This window comes from Aptenodytes patagonicus, chromosome 5 (assembly GCF_965638725.1).
Source record: "Aptenodytes patagonicus chromosome 5, bAptPat1.pri.cur, whole genome shotgun sequence".
NCBI lineage: Eukaryota > Metazoa > Chordata > Aves > Sphenisciformes > Spheniscidae > Aptenodytes > Aptenodytes patagonicus.
In genome coordinates this window covers 42581075-42593652 of record NC_134953.1, presented here as the reverse complement: position 1 = coordinate 42593652, position 12578 = coordinate 42581075, and the positions used below count along the sequence as shown (strand labels likewise).

Here is a 12578-nt window from a genome sequence, read left to right as displayed (position 1 = left end):
TTCTTTCTTTCTTTCTCTTTCTTTCTTTCTCTTTCTTTCTTTCTTTCTTTCTTTCTTTCTTTCTTTCTTTCTTTCTTTCTTTCTTTCTTTCTTTCTTTCTTTCTTTCTTTCTTTCTTTCTTTCTTTCTTTCTTTCTTTCTTTCCTTCCTTCCTTCCTTCCTTCCTTCCTTCCTTCCTTCCTTCCTTCCTTCCTTCCTTCCTTCCTTCCTTCCTTCCTTCCTTCCTTCCTTCCTTCCTTCCTTCCTTCCATTTACCTACTTACCTATTCTATCTATCCCTCTGTCTGTCTGTCTGTCTGTCTATCTAGCTAGCTATCCATCCATCCATCCATCCACCCATCCCTCCCTCCCTCCCTCCAAGAGATGTGTGATGCGCTGATGATTTTGGTGAGACATTCCCAAACTGCTTGCCCAATCCCCCCAACACTGCACAGCAGGTGCCCATGCAGAGACAAGACAAGAGGTGTGAAGACATGGTCTGAGCTCATGCTGTAGGTAAATAGCCCAGAAATGTCCTGCGTGACCCCTGTCCCATGTAAACATGGGAACAAAGTGTCTTTGCTGACATAGCAAGCAGCACAGCGGCACTGGGTTTCGTGGGGGATGGATGGGAGGGGTGTTGCCAGCCTCCCCCTGCCCTTTTGCTCCACTGTCTCATCTCCCCAGGATCCTTCAGCCCCAGGAGCGGGGTGCGCTGTGGGAGGGACAGCTGTGGGGTCAGAGTGAGGGTCCATCAGTTCCAAGCCTCTGCTTGAGCCTCCTGTGTTAAGGCCACAGGAGCCAAGCTGGTGATGGTGGTGAAAAGATGGAGGTATACTCCCAATTCAAGGTATTTCCCAGGGAAGAAGTGTTTGCCCCAGGTACATTGCCATGTGGTCTGACTGGTCTCCATCTGATTAACCAGGCTGAAAAGCAAAGGTACAGGATGAAACTTCAAGCTTGCAGGATCTGTGAGCTGATCTGCCTGTGTGTCTTATGGGATGCTGCTTTCATGGGCTGCTCCTGTGAAAGTAAAGGTTTTACGAGCACCATACTCTGCCCACCCCTTTCTTCCCTCTCCTTCCTCCCCTGCCAACAGTGATGGATGGATTCACTGGGAGGGAAACCAAACTGCATGTGGCCACAACCAGCCAAAGAGTCACTGGCCCTGGACAGGGTGCTCTGCAGAGTGTCACCATGTGTGACCATACCGCTGCAAGGATGTGGCTGTCACCAGGGAGGGAAGAGCAAAGCTGATGTGCTGGCATGATGCATGTTGGAAGAGCCCTGCCTACCCCTTGCAATGTCCCAGAGGGCTGGATGTAAGAGGGGTGCAAGGGAAGGGGCTCATAATGCCCAGAGCTGGGATCCCCTAAGTCCTGCACTTCTGCCCTGCAGCACAACCTCGGTGATGCCCACCAAGGGAAGAGTCAGACTGGGCTTCAGCATGGGAGTTTATTACTTAAATAGTTCTGAAAAACAAGGGAAAGAAATATTACTGTGCACCAGGAAGAAGCTTGGAAGGTAAAACACCAGGGCACTCTGTAGTCACAGAAGGCAGAGAGAAATCACAAGACTCTGTTAGCTCACTAAATGTGTGAAATAGGGTGACAGGAGATGTTTCTATGGAGGGGAGAGCAGGGTGACAATCCTGGTACAAAAGCCACTCATCCACAGGACATGGGAACAGTGGCTCCTCCATCCCAGGGCAGCATGTGGACCGTTCATGGATCATCAGAGTGACCATCTGCCTGTACATGTGCTGAGGGGTGTCCAGGCCCCAGATGTGATCCCAGCAGTTCCAGTCAGGGAAGTGTTCGTGACGAACAAGGTTGGTGATGCAGGGGAGCAAGCACTGGGTCTCTGCAGTAAAGGTAACACGGTCCTCCCTGCCACTCCACAGGGTGGTCGGCACCATCATGTGTTCTACCCTGTAAAAGGGCGGCGAAGTCTGGGGGGGAGAGCAGGGTGACAATCCTGGTACAAAAGAATGGACTGACAGAGTGCAAGTCACCTGGTTGGGTGGGGAGTTTCTCTTGGGCATTGTTTGGAAAATTAACTCGTTAGGTCTTCTGAGAGCTGCCAGCACTGTGCAGCTTTTCAGCCATCCCTGGGGCAGCGTGACCGTGTCTGCCAGCCAAGGAGGTGAGGAACCATGACTGAACTCTTCGTAAGCAGCAAGAAATGCAAGGTGCATCCACTCTCCTAGTCTCAAGATACCCATGGCCATTCAGACTATGCTTGAATTACAATTAAATTAATGATCTTAGTCTGTGAAGGAAGGGACAATCCAATGAGGATTTATTCATGTGGACCTGGTGTAACTTCTGTCAGTCTAGGACTGCCCTCCTGGTTTCCCCCTTTATTAGCCACCTGTACTTCCAAATTAGTCTTGCCGGCTTGCTTTTTCCCCAACCGTTTATGCTGAAATGTCTTCATCTTGAAGGAAGAAGCATATGGATGTTGGACAAATTCAGCTGAAAATATTGGCTTTTTCCATCACTCTTGGTTCACTTTGTGATAGGCAATGGACTGTCATGTGCTTTTGCCATGACCACTTCCTTAGGCCATTACTGGGGATGATACGTAGGTGTCTACAGTGCTGGGAATTGGCTTGGCAGGACAGGGGTTGCACCAGGGAACCAGCATGGCTCGTACATCCCCCAAGACTGGGGTTTTGGTGCTCAGGGAGTCCCTTTCAAGGGTGGGTTGTTTACAACAGGCAGAGGTGTCAACTGGTTGAGCAAGCCCACGCGCGGGGTCAAAGATGAGGGTGATAGCAGGGACCCGTGTGGCCTCCAAGGAAACACAGGGAGAGGGGATGCTTCACCAATCCTGCCACCATGTCTATCCACATGGTGAATGGAGCAATGTGGCAGACCATCAACCCAGTCAACCTAGGAATGACTACTGGGTTATCATGTGTAATGAACAGGAGAAACCCTACCTGGCCCCAGTGGAGGAGATTTTTAGTGGATGCGTAGTCTGGGAAATGCGATAGGTACACATCTGTTCAGCTTTGCCAGCAAAAGAAAGTCCTACTGCAAACGATACTCAGGCAGGAGTTAACACTCATTTGAGACTAAAGTCAACAGCACTTGACTGTCATCCAGTCTGCTATTCATTTGCTTTGCCCAGGCTGCCCCAAAGCAGGATGCAGTGAACCTTACCCTGGGGAAACCACTGAGGAACAGCTTCAACGTGATCTCTGTGTCTTGAGTGCCCACCTGGCCTCCTGACTTCTCAGTCAGAGACACTAATACCTTAGGGCACCTCAGCGTAATTGGCAGCAGAAATCCCACTTTCATCTTTAGGTCAAGCTGACGTCAACAGCAATACAAGGACCTTGCCACATCAGAGCTTTGGTGGTGGTATCTAGCCTGGCCTTCCACTAATGTCCACTTCAAGACAATGCAAGTGAACAACCCAACATGCTCTCATGCCTATACAGACCTGTGCTGTACATCCAGGCAGGTTGTACAAAGCTAAAACACCATGCTGGAGTCAACAGCATCTCAAAATGAGTCTTTCATTTTCGATGTTACAACCCGAGAGCAAGATAACTCTTCATAAGTGGTTTGTACAAGCTTTCAGATGGGATTTCTTTCTCATAGTTTGTTTGAGTTACCAACAGAAATAATGGGGACCTGTCCTGGTTTCAGCTGGGATAGAGTTAATTTCCTTCCTAGTAGCTGGTACAGTGCTGTGTTTTGGATTTAGGATGAGAATAATGTTGATAACACACCGATGTTTTAGTTGTTGCTAAGTAGTGCTTACACCAGTCAAGGACTCTTCAGCTTCCCATGCTCTACTGACTGAGAAGGTGGGAGGTGCACAAGAAGCTGGGAGGGGGCACAGCCAGGACAGCTGACCCAAACTGGCCAAAGGGGTATTCCATACCATGTGACATCATGCTCAGTACATAAACTGGGGGAAAGCTGGCTGGGGGGGGCCGCTGCTCAGGGACTGGCTGGGCATTGGTCGGCAGGTGGTGAGCAATTGCATTGTGCACCACTTGCTTTGTATATTATTATTATTATTATTATTATTATTTTATTTTATTCTATTTCAATTATTAAACTGTTTTTATCTCAACCCACGAGTTTTCTCACTTTTACTCTTCCGATTCTCTCCCCCATCCCACCGGGGTGGTGGGAGTGAGCGAGCGGCTGTGTGGTGCTCAGTTGCCGACTGAGGTTAAACCACGACAGGACCCAAAACCCCCACCATTTTAAATCTCTTGACTCATCATTTTCATCCTCAGTGCCCCTGTCCCATGACAGTAAGATTGCTAAGTAACCTAACCCTTAATGAGATGTGGCACCTACAATGACATTATGACATTTCTTATTTGGTCAGCCAAAATCACAGGGAAAGGTGCCTACCATGTTCAAGTTGTTCTCGTTAAATCCACCAATGAGGAAAAGCCTGTCTGTGCAGACCCTGTCAAGCAGCCAGCAGCTGCACACCCTGGCAAGTGCTGCTGTCTGCTCCCGTCCCAGCAGAGCTCCTTTCCTTCCAAAAATCACCTGCCATGGGACATGGACATGACGGGTTGGTCCCTGCCCAGGACTGATGCCACTGGGGTAGCCAGCCTGGCAACTCAGGAGGATTGGTGGGTTTTCCTGTCCCTTGGAGGGGGAGAGCCGGGCATATTAAATCCTCCCTCACAGGATGCCTCCCCATTTCCCCACGGATCCCAACAGCACTGACCCAGCAGTGGGGTGGGAGGTCAGGGGGAGGTTTGCCGCAGTGGCACAAGCAACTGCTTCCTGATTTTGGCTATCGGTTATTAACTGCATAACTAATTAGGATGAGAAAACCAGAACACAACGCTTACTTACCTTAATTATTGCACCAGGAAGATAGAAAAGACTTAATACTGGACCTTTACCCATATGTAAAGTGTAGGCAGGATCCACCACAAAGAACATTTTGAAACTCTCAGCCAGCTGTGGCATGCTTGAAAACGCTATGAAACCTGAAAAAAAAACCCACAGGAGACTGCAGAGGTCCTACAAGCAACTGCCATGTGGATCCAAGCACATGAATCCCCTCCTTGCATCCCAGATCCCCTGTTTGAGACACAGGGTCTGAACAAAATGAAGCTGCAGTGCTCCTGGATGTCAGCACAGCCCAGGACGGCTGGGCAAGACATAGCAAACCTCTCCCATGCAGAAGGACCAAGAAGCCAGGTAGGAAAAGTGGCTGCATGGGCCAACGCAGCCCTGTCCCCAGCAGTCTCCAGGTTGGGACAGATATTGATGCCCTTCTCCCGTGGCATCCTGGCGCCCCGCTCCTCCTCCTCACTCACCCAGAGACTTGCCCTGAGTGCATGTCGTGGCCAACGTAGAACAGTTTCTCCTGCCTGGTTTGCCTTAGGATGAAGCCCACCATGGCGGGGAGGTCGTACACAGCCATCTCGTGGAAGCTGGGGAGCAAGGGGAGAAGCTGGAGGAGGTGCCCATCTCCCAGCCTCCCATGGACATCAGGTGGTCGGCGCTGGCAGCCCAGAATCCCAGCCCCACCCTTGGTGGCATTCTCACCTGAAATCCCAAAACTCCTCTTGGTCGACAGAAAGGTTCAGGTGCTGTCGGGACCAGCTGTTCCCCCGGCTGTTTCCGATCCAGACATTGTACCCCGTGTCCATGAGGATGAAGCCCAGGCTGCTGTTGGGGAAATTGGAAACCCAATTGCTACCATCTAAAACCAAGCCATGCTGGAGCAACACAGGTAACCTGGATCCTCGAAATGAGAGAAAAAAAAAGAAAAGGTTGTTTGATGGGAGTACCCGGGAATGGGAAAGGAGCTGCCTTCACCTCCAACCCATGGGAGTGTGATATTTTCATATCATGATTGGAAAGTCTTCTGCAGGGGAGAAAGTAGCTTCCCCTGCAGTTTCTTCTCTCTGCTGATGCTTTTTCTCCTCCATTTTGAAATATTTTTGCCACCCCTGGCGCTAAACTATCAGGAAACCTTGACCCATGGCAGGGGATTTGCTCTGGGGAAGGAGCCACCACAGCCCTCCTTCTCCAGGTGCTGGGGCTCGCTGGGTCATGCTGCCCTGTCCCGGACACAGCAAAACACAATGCGGAGCTTCTGCATCCCCAGGTCCAGCTCAAGGCCGCTCCCTCCCCACCAGTGCCCAGAGAAAAGCACGTTTGCCTCCCAGGAGGACCCACATCTCTTCCTGTCCCCGTTCCTCGCAGCACAAACTCCAGTCACATCCCTCTTTCTGCAAAGACAATCCTCATTTTGCCTAGATGATCCTTGTTTTGCCTAGATCCTCATTTTGCCTTCTCTGCTCAGGAGGAGGGGACCTGCCAAGCCTCGCTTCGGGGTGATGAGTGCCTCTGCTTCCAGCCTCCTCTCCACCACCAGGAATCCGGTTCACAGCCAGGAGGTAGCCATCGTCCGTCAGGACTTGGTGGTCCTCGCTGCGATATCCGTGGAAATGGATTATCTGGCTCTGCAAGGAGAGAAACCAGTGGGGAAAACGGTGGGTGGGTTTGACTTTACTCCCGGCAGACCTTGTCCAAAGCATGACATACATCAGAGGGCAAGTTGGCCCTGGAGAAGGCAGAGCTCAACCGGCACTGTTGTGTTTCTTGGCTGTGCCGAATGAGGCAATCCTCAAAAACTCAATATATTAATAGAGCTCAGCTGGGTAGGAAGTTCCCCAACGTCGGGTACTGCCCCTTTGCTTGATGCAGCGAGGGAAAGCCAGGGTGAGAAAGACACAGCCTCCTGGGAAAGGTGCTACCTGTCTGGAGGGACAGTGAGGAGCAAGCAGTGAGCAGAGATGCTGCATGCAAGGAAGATGCTCAGACTCTTTCGCTGCCCCCTCAAAAGTCCTTTCCACCTGTGGAGTGGCAAGACATGGGACTTGGCAATCTGACCCTCTCCAAGAGACCTGAAGAGGTTCTCATTGTGGAAGAGCCACTCTGAAAGGCATGGAGGGTATCTGGAGCCCTGGGGACACCCCAGAGGCCAAACTGTTCCCCTTGCAGGTGGCAGCAAGGGGGTGACACAAGTGACAAAGAGGCAATGCAGTGACTAGCTGGCTCAGTGCAGCCCAGTGGGATGTGCCCAGACCCCCCTGGCTCCCCATGGGTGCAGACACCAGGGTAAGGGATGGGGAGAGCCTGATTGGTCCCTTGGGGAGGACTTTGGGTCCACCCCATGGAGAAGCCTGGACCCCGTCAGCACTTACGATGTTCATGAACTGCTCGGGGTTGTCATGGCTCACTCCCGTGCATGCGATGGTGTCGCCCAGCCCCTAGGCCAGGCACAGGGCCACCAGCAGCCGCCACATCTCGTGTCTCCGCAGCACCTGGGGGATAACAGGGTTGGCATGAGAAGGATGGTGGGTGCACCGGAGGCACGAGCTAACGCCGTACAGCTCCGGCACTGCTGGCAGCGCTGCCAAAGCCTGATGCTGCAATATGGCATGGGCATTTCCATCCCAAACCGTGCCAGCTGCAGTGCCATATGGGACCCTCTACCTGGCACCGGGTGCTCGACAGCATCCTGCAGCTCTGGCTGAAGCCAGCCAAGCGGAGCACCCAGTGGCACGTGAGTGGTGAGAGCTGGGGGTCCCCAGGGGATGCAGGGGATAAGCAAGGGCAGGAGGCAGCAGAGAAAATGGAAAGAGGCCACATCTGGCCTGGAGGGCTCTGAACGGGGCACAGCTGGCAAAGGTCAAAGTAGTAGGAGACAGTACTCACCAGAGCCTCCTCGCTGCACTGAGTAAAGTTCAAAACCTGGTGATTTTCTGCTGATAAAATGTGCAAGAGGAGCTCGGAGGGGTTGAGCCCTTTCCCACCTCATAAATCCACCTGGTTATCCCTCTCCAGTCACATTGTTTCTTGCCAAGCTTTTCTTGCTCATCCCGTTTAGCTTCTTAGTGTTTAAATGAAAAAAAAATCAAGACAAGAAGAGTAAATTCCGGCAACTCTATTTACCTTGGAGGGGTTAACTTGTTAATGGCTCTCTGCAACCAAAATAATTTTTTTTCCCCTATATTTGTGCAGCATTAAACAGGGCAGGAATTCATAGTGCTGCGACTTAGCAGACTCTAAGTCTTAGCAGACTGCATAGCGCAGACTCTGGGGACAGCTGACAATTCTGGTTGCCTGAAAGCAGCCTGTACACATCCAGTGTGGCTAACATGGACCAGAGCTACCTGGCTGCTGAGCCTCACAGCATCTGCAGAGGAGTACCTGCAGAAGGCGTTTCTCTTTCTTTGAGTATGTGTGTGGGCATGTGCACAGAAATAGATCCAAGAGCATGTGCAAACTTGCCACAAATTCAGTAATAAAAAATGGAGAAAGAAGCTTCAGAAACAGAAGAACCAGCTAAATTATGTTTAATAATAAGGTGAACAGGGGACCTTGAACAATGTCACTAGCCAGAAGCAGTGCTGAGACATGTTTCCAGAGCCCACCAAAAATGGTAGAAGACCATCTCATTTTCTGGGTTCTACCTTACCAACGGGACTATTCAGAGATAAATCCTGCAATTGCCAAAGCCATTAATTTGTCGGTTTGTAGCAGCAGAGTAGCCCAGCACCAGGTATGGATGAGTCCTCTGTATATGCCCTTCACCTTGCCGAGTGGTGCAAGCAAAGGTTTGAGAGCTCCACCTTTTATGCTGGGGGTGGGAACGGCAGAGTATTGCAATTTGAATAGATAAAGCTGACACCAAGAAGATGATGACCTGGGTCAACAGGGAGTCCCTCTTGGTGTCGCCCAGTGACCAGAACTGAGCTATTTCTATCTTATCAGCAACTCCAGGTCTCGGGAGAAAAACCTCGGCATGAAAACCTGACTAAAGAGGTGAACAATCAGAAACAGCAACTCAGGAAGGTCAAAGGTTTCCAAGGAACAGACACCAGCATCTCCCCACCTCACTGATAATTGCCCAGCCAGCAGAGCCAGTCATCAGTGCCTGCATCAGGTGTGGTGAGCACATTCGTGCTTAGCCTAGCAGCATGCTAGCCCCATCTATTTATTACACGTGCTCGCCAGTAGGTAAAATAGTTGTTTGCCTGTGGAGTTGTGCATTATTCTGCCTGCAAGTCTCTGCACATGGTAAAAGATGCCCACAGTGATCCAAAGAGCAGAAGGTTTTAGGTCCTCCAATCCAAAGAAAACAAAAATTCTGACAGTCTGGGTGGATTAAGACTCGGTGAGATTAATTTGCAAACTCTGCATCCCTTGCCTTTTAACAGAGAGTAAAATATGTTTAAAGGATAAAGCATTGCTCTCTAACCCAAACTGACGTCAGCCAAACAGCTTGTGGGACTGGAAAGCTGGTCTTAAAGCACTGATTGCCATAAGGCATCTGGTGGTGCCACCACCAGCCGCATTGTGGATCTCTGCAAGACACCGTGCTTAATTTAGAGCGTGCAGCTCAGTGTTTGCAAAGGTATAACAACCTCTGACCTGTATCTGAATAGTAAAAGGAGAAGAATTAACTTCAGGGAGCATCAAAGTCAATCTGTCAATAGCTTGCCTAATAAAAGGTTGATAAGAGTAAGAAATTGGTATGCAGGATTGGAGGCTGTTGCCATTGGTTTGCAACATAATGCTGAGTGAGGCTAATGAGGACAAATCACACATATACTTAAGACTGCACCTTCAGATAACACACTTCAGGTTCCTCTTTCAAGTGAAATGAAGTCAGGCTCATGTTATTTCATCCACAAAATGATGAGAACTCGGAGAAAGTCCTAACCACCGTTTTATATTGCTTCCCAAATTGGGATCTTTCACAAAGAATGAATTTGATGCACCAAACTAGAGAAGCTCAGGAACCAAGGACCAGCAGGTCCGGCTGTCACCAGTGCCACTTCAAACCCAGCTATAAACTTGCTGAGCTCCACCCAAAAGACCAGCCTGGAGATTTTTTGCCCCCCTGCTCTTACAGAGCCTGCAGTGGGACCTGCCTTTTGACACAGGAGCTGGGATTTCCAGCCCAAACCTGAAAATGGCCGATTTCTAGTCATGTGCTCATGGGCCCATCTTGGGCTTTCACCAGTATTGTGGTTTGACCTCTTTAATTATTTAGAATTAAAAAAATAGGGTGAGGGTGTATTTCTTCCCACATGGGTCCTAATCACCAATGTATGGACAGCTGTCAAAAACAGTGGGCAGCTCGTGATCCATATGAAGAGGTAAAAATACTGGGGAATATATTGGCCTTACAACAGATTACTATAGATTCATGTTGTGAGTTACTAGTTAGGAGGCAGATTGAGGGGATTAAGGAGTTCTTAACCTGTGCACTAGCAGACCTGCTCAACAGACCCTCCAGGCTGATTAATTTACTGCTGAAATGAGCAAAACCCAATCCATCATTAATACAGAGGAGACAGAAAATGACCTACAATCAACATCAATTGCAATTTCCCTCCAATCCTCACCATGCTTGATGACACAAACATTTTTGCTTTGGGAAAACATCTCCACAGCAGTCATGGTTTTGCAGGATGCTGCATGTGCAGGGGAGTATATATCCCTCGGATGCTACTGAAGCTACCTCCATCTCAGGAGGAAGCTCTTCACTATCACTTGACATGTATCGTGAAGGACATCTCATTTGCCTGAACAAACATTTCACTCACCTTTTAACTGGTGTGATTTTAAAGGGATTTACATTCAGGCTCTTGTCTTCAGATGGACCTGTCTTCAGACCATCACCTGTTTCACCCAGTTTCAACTAGGCCCAGCTCTTCTTTTGTGGGATAACGATTCTGTGGCACGAGACACGTCTGATTATTTCAGAGCACTGAATGCTCATGAGAAGAGCAGTATCTTCCTCAATTTCTCCATCAGTCTACTTTGACCGATTACAAATACTGAAGTCTCTGAGGGCTTCTTGGGTGAATGCTCCAAAGCATGGTTCATTTCTTTTTCGTGCCCAGAATGTTTCCAGGGAAAGTTTGTTGCATCTATATGCAACAAAATACAGCAAGGAAATGCTGCCTCAGTCAATATGCTTTAAATTAACTGGCAATCAGGACTTGCCCTGGTGGCTATATCCGAGACAAGGCGATTTGCCTGTGCACCCATATCTCTGAAGTGTTTGCTGTTAAGAGAAGTAAGGAAAAAACATCATTGTCCATAAAGTCAGAGATTTCCAGGTCATCTCAAAAAAGCTAGTTTTCCAGGCCATGAGAAATTTGGGGGGATATAGAAATCACAGCAGCAATGGGATGGATTACCAGTTTCCCTCCTTCCCATTTCTCTCCTGCCTCCAACCGTTGTCTGGTTCTTCCCAACATATCTTGTCAATACTGGGACATCATTTTCCAGACACAATTTTTTTTCCCCCAACTTCTTTGGTGTTTCTGAATAAGAAAGTACAAATACAAATGTATTTAACACCTGCAAATATCTGCTTTCTCAAGTGCATGTTCTGGCTATGGTAAAAAATGAATAAATAAAAAAATAGCCAGCTATCACTTTTGTTCACAGCTGTTAAAAAAAATCAGAAGTGAAATCCTAGAGACTGGAAAGATCCCTGGTGAAGGAGTAGAAAGCTGGGAACTGGTGAGAAGACATAAGGGAAGACGTGAGTAGAGAAGTAAGAGGAAATACTAACTGTGAAATTCGTGTTGTGCCTGGCATTGTGCCTGTGCCTTGTCTGAACTGTGATACCCCTGTCATTCTCCAGTGGTAGAAAGAAACCCAAAGGGCTGAGGTTTGACCTTTCATAACACTCATGATTTTCTCTCTCCCCTGGCAGTCTTCAGACTTCAACCTTGCCTTTTGCCTTCTGGCTGTTTCATTCCTGATACTGATATAATTTCAGTGCATAAAAGGTGGAATGGGGACAACAGCATCTTTGTTCCTTTTTAATTTCTGGTTTGGGTATGCCATGACCTTTGGGTAAAATGCATGTTTAGCATGAGGAATTTTGCTTGTGAAAATACGTGCCTCTGTGTCACCTTTTGTATGAAACCACTGAATTAGCCGATGCGTGCCCTCAAAAAGGATGTCCCGGCCCCATGCTACCTGGCCCTGGGGCTCCTTCTCCATCAGTCATGGTGTCCTCGTCCCAGCGATGAGAGCACCCCACCCTGCAGCCCACGGCTGCACCCCGGAGGCACCGCGCACGCTGGTCCTGGTGCCAACCATCACAGAAATGGTTTAATGAAGAGGGTGTTGGCTGGTAAACCCGCCGGTGCTTGAACAAGATCAACTGGCTTGTATAAGATTTCACAGCCTGTCTTAACCCCCTTTGTGTGTCTTGGGTCGGAGCTGGTGGCTCCTAGGAGGAGAAGGACAGCAAGAGGTGGTATTGCTTCTGCTTCTGGAGGACATGCCAGGAGGACAACCCGGGCAGGGTCTGGGGACATGACATGGTGTTTAACATGGAAACAGACCACTGCTTTCCCAAACCTTTGCCAGAGGCATTGCAGGGTGGAACAAGTGGCAGCCCTTGTGGGTTAAGACCAAGATGGGAAAGAGAAAGGGAGACCTGTGGGTCCAGGAGGATAGGGCTAGGACCTCCCTGACCACCCCACCAGCTGGTGTTGACAGGAGACCAGTGCCGAGACTGTCCCTCTTGTGACACCTGTGGCTCTCTCCTCCT

The 12578-nt window shown here is 49.3% G+C and overlaps 1 pseudogene; it reads right to left on the bottom strand.

The window, feature by feature from the left end:
* Positions 1-732: 732 nt before the first annotated feature.
* Positions 733-7293, bottom strand: LOC143160304 (lipase member M-like; annotated as a pseudogene).
* Positions 7294-12578: the final 5285 nt, after the last annotated feature.